Source organism: Syzygium oleosum, unplaced genomic scaffold (assembly GCF_021117445.2).
Source record: "Syzygium oleosum isolate NSW1041296 unplaced genomic scaffold, Sole_v2.1 Sole_v2.14, whole genome shotgun sequence".
Taxonomy (NCBI): Eukaryota; Viridiplantae; Streptophyta; class Magnoliopsida; order Myrtales; family Myrtaceae; genus Syzygium; species Syzygium oleosum.
The window spans coordinates 5,599,658-5,609,229 of record NW_026607498.1 but is presented as its reverse complement, the minus strand read 5'-3'; the positions used below and the strand labels follow the sequence as shown (position 1 = coordinate 5,609,229).

The 9,572-nt window shown below is 39.2% G+C and overlaps 1 pseudogene; it reads left to right on the top strand.

The window, feature by feature from the left end:
- The first annotated feature begins 5,943 nt into the window (after positions 1-5,943).
- LOC115691845 (disease resistance protein RPM1-like) lies at positions 5,944-9,135 on the top strand (annotated as a pseudogene).
- The last annotated feature ends 437 nt before the right edge of the window (positions 9,136-9,572 follow it).

Sequence of the window (9,572 nt, the reverse complement as noted above, 5' to 3'; positions counted from 1 at the left end):
TGCGCTTTCTCCTTGGGTGTCATGGATGTTTGTCAATGTACAATAACAAGAGGCTCGCAACTAGGGCCATGAACGATGACCAACCTATGATAGACAACTAAACTGAAGTACATTTTTCAACACAACAGATTGCTTAGAGGGGAAAGAACTGACAACGTATTCAAAAGCCTATTGCAGTCGGAAGATCCGGAACTGCTGTTAATGAGAAAGGCTCAAAATACTTTTATTCGTTGCCACTTTAATACAGATGGGAACCCTGGAACAATTCTTCTACTTGTTTGTTGTATATCAGTGTGAAACACAATCTCACTAACATGGGATACATCGGAAGTAATAGCATTCTAACACCAGCCTAAACTGAATATTACTGACTGCTTGCTCTGGGTCTCTTGTTATCCGACTATCATCTTTATATCAATTTGGCCTGCGTATGTTCGGTAAACGATCCACCTTGTATTTTACTAATCTGTGTGCGTTCCCTAACAGATTGCTTTTCTGAGTGCATATTGCCAGCAAGGTTCCTTGTTTTGATAGCGACTCACTGGGGGATCTCCAGCAATCAAAAACTTTAGCATTCTCGTGTAAGTCTCCCTGCAACAGATACCTGCCAATCGCTTCATCTTGCTAATCATACCATTCAATTGATCATCGGACACATACCCGAGGAAGTTGAATTCTCGGAATTAACAGGATAAGATGAATGGCCAGATGATAAGCTCATTAGCTTATGGCATGCCATCTGACAGGCATAGGGAAAATGTTGCCTTGATCATGATGGAATACAATTTACAACTCCTTGTTGTATTATACCCTTTGTTACACAGGAACGGAAGTATCTGCTTGCCTAATTAGTGTCATATATCTGGGCATGCAAAACCCTCCAAACTAATTGGAGTTAGCCAAGCCTTCTTCATAAGCTTCCCTCTAACACCGACTCCTCTTGGGATTGTAACCTCGGTTTCAGACATCCGTAGATGATGCTGTAAAAGGCCCTGCTTCAGCCAAGTGACGTCAAACCTCTTGCTGTGCTCGTACTCCTAGTCCTAGAACACACAGGACATGCACCAATTCTGCAATTTCCTGAGGCAGCCCACCTATATATATCAGATTTGAGGACCACAAAATGATAAAATTGGCTGAATTACATTTTGCACCCCCAAGTTTTTGGTATTGTGCCAATTTGCCCGTTGATGTTTCAGTTTTCGCAAAACCCCCTCCCCCTGCTCCGCTCCCGACATCTTGAAGTTCTTTGCAATTTGCTCCCTGAAATTGACTCGGGCCAAATTCTATTCCGATCTCTAGGAACATAGCCCAACCTGACTACTTGCCTCTGAGAGAGAGAGAGAGGCGCCCCTGGATTTTCTACTGCGTTTATGGCCAAGGGAAGTTGCCCACGTCGCTATCTTTAGTTTAAGGATTCGATTGCCACAAAAACATTCCAAACAGTGACATTGAACAATTGAAAAAAGTTCAAAAACAGATGTTCTAATCTTTTTCTTTTTTGGTTATTTGGCTTTCGCTAATGGCCCATATTTTCCTATAACTACCCTTGTGATTAACGGGTCATAGCTATGGATATCACACACCTTTATATTTAATTAATTTTACGTATAGTTAATGCTCAAAACTTGTAAATTACCAATCAAATGGATGGCCGGAGATATTTGATCAGGCAAATATAGCCTTCACAGTGTAGCAGAAAGTGGAGCTGACTAGTGACGTTTGATGGCCCATAATGCAGCCTAATTAATCAAAATGGAGATTGCTTTCCTGGGCCTTATAAAATGTATGGGAAATTTATCCATTAAACCTAAACTTATTGTATGAATGCCAATTCAATCATAAATATTTTAATTTTACCATTTTTCCTAAACTTTTGTGCAAAATTCCAATGTAATTCTTTTGTTCAATTTTCGCCGGAAATCGATGACGTAACGGTGTAAATAAGAAATCACTAGAAAAATGTGCAAAAAAAAGCCATTACAACACTTCTCCCGTTATTTCTCTTGTTCAAAGATGTCTAATTGGGCGAAACTTCGAAATAGTATTACTCTTTGCTCTGGTATCTTTTTCGAATGATCTTTTTTTATTTATTTATTCTGCATAACTTTCCGAGCGGAATCTCATGGCAAATAACGGCGGGAGAGTAAGTCAAAGTAGAAAAACTCGCATTGGTTTTAGGGATAATCAGGCTCGAACCGATGACTTCCACCACGTTAAGGCGACACATTATAGCTGAGTTATATTCTTATCAACTGGCATCCGTACAATATATTTAGGATCGATTGGACAATTTCCCTTAAAGTGTAAAGATCATCCACTTTTCTTTGGCTGATGTAAAGATACGTACTTATTTAATGCTATGCCTAACATATCGCCAATCTTCACATTATTTAATCCATTTTATTGCATATTATAAGATGGTTTCCATGGTGCACGCAATAACAGGGGAAGATAAGATGGAGGGCTTGACAAACTATGAAAGAGCCGAACGAAACTTCTATGGTGTTGCCATTTGTTATTTCTTTTAAGTTGACATACATTTGAAAAGTCATTGTTTATATTTTGTTTGTCTGACTGGGAACATTATCTTCTAATGTAGTTAGATTAGATATATGGTAATTATTATTTTTATAGAAGTTATTGTTAGTCTGTCTATGAAGTTATTATTAGTCTTTTAGGAAAGTCATGTTTATGAAAGAATGGGAAAAAGTCTATTAATAACCAAGACACTAAGAGAGCAACCTACACATTTAACCCAATATAACTATTTTGATTTTAGGGATGCATTAGAGAAACTCTTTTTGCATTCAAAATAGTCAACAAAAACATTTGATGAATGCAATGTAGTAGTTTTAAATATGAGAATATATTCGTTTGGTAGTATTATCTCTTCCAGTACCACATGTGATCAAAGCACTTAATCATTCACGAGATTCAGATTAGGGTCCTCCAGTTGAATCAGTTTTAACGTAAGCTATAGAAAAGGCTCCTTTGGGACTAGATTGAAAAGAGTGAAGAACTAGTGCAAATATAGAAATTTTATTATTTTAGGGAGAAGATAGATAGAAAAGAACCTAAAGGACAAAATCGAAAGAATTGATGAAATACTCCTGAATTTAACGAAATTTGTGGCCATGGAGTACATTTACCCCAAGATATCAATTTAGGATATTTTAAGATACGTTGAAAAAAATAATGAGAAATCCGTTAAAAAAAACATAATTTAGGGTTTGGAGTTATTTCCATAAAAAAAACTCCAAATTAGTACATCGTTGTCACATTTAACATAAGTTTTATGTCTATTTTTTACTCTCAACACTCGAGCCTTAATACTTTGCTTCACCTTCTTCTTCTTATTCCCATCCAAACCAATCTCTTTTCCTTTCATTCACGACCTCCCAACTAAGAATTAACTTGATATTTCAATTAGCCCTCATTTGAAAAGTCCATGAAAAACAGAGGTTTATTCGGCAAACAAGCTGCTTGGCATGTCCTGAGTTCGTCAATCGAGACAAAAAAAAAAAAAGGAGCTCTAATAGACAATTGCTTGGGATCTTTCCAAACAAGTTGAACGAGTTTGACAAACAAATCTAGAAAAAAAAAATGGTCAAAGACGGGAAGACCATCAGAGATAAAAGAGTGCTCGAACGAAGACAAAGACGAAGACAAAGACAAGCAGGCAATTACTTGAGATCTTTCCGACCAAGCCAAACGAGTTCGACAAACAAACCCGGTACAAAAAAATCAAAGACGAAAAGATTAACGGAGACAAAAGAGTACACTTAACGACGAAGACGAAGACGAAGCAAAGTGCTCCGACGGAGGGAGAATGAGCCGTAATTGTGTTCAAATGTGGGCTAATTGAAGCAACAAAAGAAGAAGGTGACAAAATAAAAAGAGAGAAATATAAATTTTCAAGTGAACATACCACGTTATCCGAGTTATAGCCACGTGTTATTTTAGCTAAGCAATTTAATGTTAATGTTTGACAGAAGCTAATAGAGAGTAAATGTGACACGTGTATACCGACTTAGGGGTTTTTATGACACTAATTGTATCAATTTGGAATTTTTCGTCATATAAATCATTGAATTTTCATGGATTTTCATCTAAAATTAAGTATGTACGCATAGCAAAACTATATAATTTCTGCTTAGAGTAACATGTACATCCCAGGCAACCTTGCAACTAGGAGGAAATTAGCTTGCATTTGTTAAATACGATCATCCAAATCAGTTCGTGCTTGGAACGGTCAAGTCTAAACGTTGCCATCACTGATCAAACGAATTTCCATATGGAGTGTCATGCTTTACCTCACAAGTATGTCCACCAAGTGTTTGGTAAAATGCCAAGCAGGTGACAAAGAAGAAGGTACGAGACGGAAGACATTGCAAATGCACACCAAGGTATGAGTGACTCAGAACATGCGTCTTGGAATTGTTTTCTTGTTTCGGGTCTGGTGTGCTCATTCGGAAGATTGGTGCTGGTAAAAGTAGCTTTTTCATCCTCATGGGATCCCAATCAACTCCACCTAGTAGATGTTGACGAATTCATTTTCTTATTCGAGTAGATGCCTACCCCAATGTTTCTTAGAGGTCTATTGGTGTGACCCTGTTTTTGTAGTTTCATGTCGCTAGTGATTGATGATGCAGTATGACTATTTGCTTATATTTATATAGCTCAGTTGTGATTAATGTCCTTTTCCATTTTTCATTTTTTGTTGTCCCACTCAGACTTGGTCTAGTTCTCTCGACCGGACAAGGGCAAGATCTTTCTTGGAGACTAAAGCCAAAGTATTTATTGGGAAGTTTGATAGAGGATCATCACAGAAAAATTAAAAAGAGAGAATTAAATTTCAAGTATTTGACCAGTTGACCTCATTAATTATTAGGGCTATTTTAGATGAATTGCGCCCCAATCTCCCAGCAAAAAACGGTGTATTGGACATTTCGCTAATGTCATTTAGTAAAGACATTTGATTTCTTGTCAATCAACCAAAAGAAGTAATCAGTTGATTTTGTACGTTTTGGCCAGAAAAAAATAAAGTTGATCTTGTACTTGGCAGCAAAATGCTAATGGCAGTGGAAACTGTTGAGTGGAATAAATTGTGCAGAGATTTCTAGGTATAAGTGGTATTGTGGAGGTGTATAGTGGTTGAGGAACTGGCTTGTTGCCGAGATGGGACGAAGATGGGGTAGCTTGTACAAGCTTGGAGGTTGATCGGTTCGCAGGCTGGGCTGATCTGGTTTCCACTAGGTTCATGGAAAGTGTCGCTCAGCTTGAGGTCCTGAGAAGGTGATTGTTGTGAAGTCTTGACCATCGATTTGAAACATAAGAACATAGCTTAAATTGTTTCATCAGCTCGAACCTTACTTCATGCCAAACTTCTACCTAGAAATGCAAGCTTGAGAAAGCCTACAGTGCATCGTTATGCCGACCTCAAACAGCGATAGCCTACATAATAGATTTAATAAACTTTACTAGGAAAAATTAGTACAAACTCACAGCTAGCTAATTCAATTTTTCATTCATGGAACTGCTAAAATGATCTACTCCAGTAACATTAATATGACATTTTCTTCAAAACTTAAGTGGCTGCCAAGTCTGTAATTTTGTGGTTAGAACCAGGTCAATTGTTTCCAAAGTGCAAATCAAGTTATCTGATAAGTTCTGTGTTACTTCAATAGAAATATTGAAACTTTAATGAATTATTGCATTTAGAGGTACATCTACAAAAATAAAACAAACAAATAGCCCATGGTATGAATAAATAACAATTACAATGATTAGGAAAAGGAACAAAAAATATAATTTGCTCAATTCTATGGCAGACGTGGACCACAAGGAAAGAGATACAACATATAAAATTCAGCCTGGACATGATGTGCTTCACCATGTCCACATTGGACTCCCCAACTTTTTGAGCCACTATGTAAAGGATACTGGCAGAGTTATAATCCACAACTTCTGCACATTCACAATTAAAGCATGGCAGAAACTGCCGTAAACTTCCTTATTGACAAGCTCACAAATATTCTGGAGAATGAAGTGCAATTCTTCAGAGGTGCTGAGGAAGAAGTTAGCTCAGTCAGAGGACAGTTGGAGTGCATAAGGGCATTCCTGAGGGTCACAGATTCCTTGGAAGAGAGCGATGAGGAAGTCAAAGTATGGGTAAAGCAGCTCAGAGAGATTGCATATGACACCGAAGATGCGCTCGACAAGTTCAAAATTCTCTCGGCGCATGATCATGGGGTTGGGTTTGCTGGTCTTCTCTGTAGGATGTCTTGCTGTGTGAAGAACATGAAAGCTCGATATCGAGCCACTTTGGAGATACAGAACATCAACTCCAGAATCAAAAGCATATGTGATGGACACCAGAGGCTACGCTACAAGTTTAGTAAAGCTGAACATGGCCCGCGCTCCAAGTACTCTGACAACATATGGCATGAACACCAAGGTAATGCTCTTCTTTTAGACAAAACTGAGCTTGTGGGCATTGAAGAACCGAAGAAGCAGCTGATTGGATGGTTGGTTGAGGGCAGTCCTAGGCTGGAAGCTATCTCAGTTGTTGGGCTGGGAGGATTGGGCAAAACCACGCTGGTAAAGCAAGTTTATGAAGATCCAGAGGTGAAAAAACATTTCATGATATGTGCTTGGATCACTCTCTCTGTCTCTCCAAATATAGGAGGGCTCCTCCAGGACATGCTTCGGCAAATTATGAGAGTTATTAGAAAACCAATTCCTTCTGGTGCAGACACCACGAATATCTACTGGCTGAAGATGATAATCAAGGACTTGCTGCAGAGAATGAGGTATCTGGTTGTTCTAGATGACACATGGAGGATAGATGAATGGGATGCTGTGAAAAATGCACTCCCTAATAACACGTACGGCAGCCGAATAATCATCACAACCAGGAATGCTGATCTAGCATATACCTCCTGCCGAGAATTCAAGGGGAAGGTCTACAAGATGGAGCCTTTGCCAGCAGAACAGTCATGGAAGCTTTTTTGCATGAAGACATTTCAGGGGACTTCATGCCCTTCCCATCTGAAGAAGACCTGTCAGTTTATTTTAAAAAAGTGCGAAGGACTGCCACTTGCTATTGTGGCTATCAGTGGTGTTTTGGCTACGAAAGACAAGCACAGAATAGATGAATGGGAATTGGTTCATCGCAGTCTTCGTACTGAGATTGACTGCAACGATAAACTCAAAAATTTGAAGAGAGTACTTTCGCTTAGCTTTAATGATCTGCCATACTACCTGAAAGCCTGCTTCTTGCACTTTAGTTTATTTCCTGATGGTCACCCCATTAAGTGTAGGAGACTGATTCGGTTATGGATTGCAGAAGGATTTGTTGAAAATAAAGAAGGAAAGACCCTTGAAGAAGTTGCTAAGGACTACTTCAGGGAGCTGTTGAACAGAAGCCTGATAGAGGTGGCTGCTAAACGAAGTGATGGAAGGGTGAAGACTTGCCGCATCCATCATTTGCTGCGGGACATTATCACTTCAAAGTCGACTGATCAGGGTTTTGCAGTAATAGCCAAAGAAGAAAATTGTGGATGGCCAGACAAAGTCCGACGCCTGTCAATACAGAACACCCTGCAAGCTCTGCAATGGAACTGGTCCTTGTCTCAACTTCGGTCTTTATATATGTTTGGGGTAGAGAAATCATTAATGAATTCATTTTTATCTAGTGATATAAAACTGCTCAATGTTTTGGATATGCAAGCAGCTCCTTTAACAAGGTTCCCTGCTCAAGTTGCTGATTGGTGTTATCTTAGATATCTAAGTTTCAGGTTCACTGAGGTGAGTACAATTCCAAGTTCCATTGGGAAGCTTCAAAACTTAGAGACTCTAGACCTTAAACACACAAATGTCACCGAATTGCCTGTTGAGATCTTGAAACTGCGACGACTTCGTCATCTCCTCGTTTATCGCTACAAGACTATATCCTATTCATCCTTCAAATTTGGCTTTAAGGCCCTTAAGGGAATTGGGGCTTTGCATTCCCTTCAAAAGCTCTGCTATATAGAGGCAGATGAGGAGAGTAGCAGCAGTGTGATGAGAGAGCTTGGAATGTTGACGCAACTGGATAGGTTGGCCATTCTGAAATTTAGAAAAGAAGATGGAAGGGATTTGTGCTTGTCAATCTCCAAACTAACAAGGCTTCAAGCAATATCTGTAGCTTCTGTTAATGATGATGAGATTATTGATCTACAACACCTCTCTAGTCCACCGCCATTCCTTCAGAGAATCTACTTGAGAGGACGCTTGGAGGCTCTACCACACTGGCTACCCTCTCTTAGTAGCCTGATGAAATTGCACCTGAGGTGCAGTCGCTTAAAGGATGACCCTCTCGTGTCTCTCCAAAATCTGCCCAACCTTGTGCATCTCGAGTTGCTTCAGGTTTACGAAGGAAGCTCATTGTGCTTTAAAGAAAAAGCCTTTAAGAAGCTAAAGACTCTGGGTCTTGATCATTTCGACGAACTCAGGTGTGTAGAAGTGGAAAAGGGAGCAATGCCTTATCTTGAGAAGTTTATCATTCAGCGTTGCAAGTTACTAGAGAAACTACCATCAGGTATTGAACACCTGACAAAGCTGAAAGTGCTGGAGATTTTTTATATGCCAGATGAGCTCGTCAAGAGGCTCGTGCAAGGTGGACAAGATGATGATTATCAGAAAGTTGTGCATGTTCCGGAAATATATTGTGGCTACTGGAGAGATGGGGGTTGGGACGTCCAGCTAATCGAGAGATCAGTGCAGACAGATGGTGCCAGCCCCCAAGGCACTAGCATGAGGAGCAATGAATTCCCACCATGTTGGAAGTGAGTTTACTACATGAGTGAATAACTGTGAGTCTGCCAAATATTTGTGCCTTATGACTGGTAAATGTGAATGTATTATAATGTAGCTGTCACTGCGAGTCTGTCTGTAAATGATATTTAGGAGCTGTTGAAACATATGTTAGTAATGTTTGGAGTTAGTTGTTAGGTAATTTTAAGTATTTATGGTTTTAGTTGTGTCTCTTGTCTCGATGCTCTATAATTAGAGCTCGTATGTAAAGTTTTAGTAAGCCATTTGATAACGATGTAATCTTTTTGTAATTGCTCTCGCTCTCCCTCTGTCGTGTGATCCCATGTACTGGAGCAAATTACTTTGTTCTCATTATACAATGTCCCTTTTCTCATCAGCATCATGACTAATTTATCTGAGTAGATCATTACAATTACAAAGAGGGTGCGACCCTGTCATGATCTCATAAGGCCCATTACTGGTATCTTAAGACCAGCATAAGTAAAACATTTAAGATTCAACCTGTTACGAGTTTTTATTCGAAAGCATCTTCACCATCGAAAGATGTAATGCTCCTGCTATTTCATTGCTTAATCCAGGTTTGAGATGTTGATGCTAGCCTTCAGCTCTTGCAGCAATGGCTTTGCTGTAGTACGCAGATGCCATAAATAAACTTTCTAGCAAATGTCCAGTCTCATATCCTTGATTGCATAAAGAGGAAGTCAGGTCATTCTTTTATGATAAACTGGTTAGCTTAATTACCCCCACGTTGA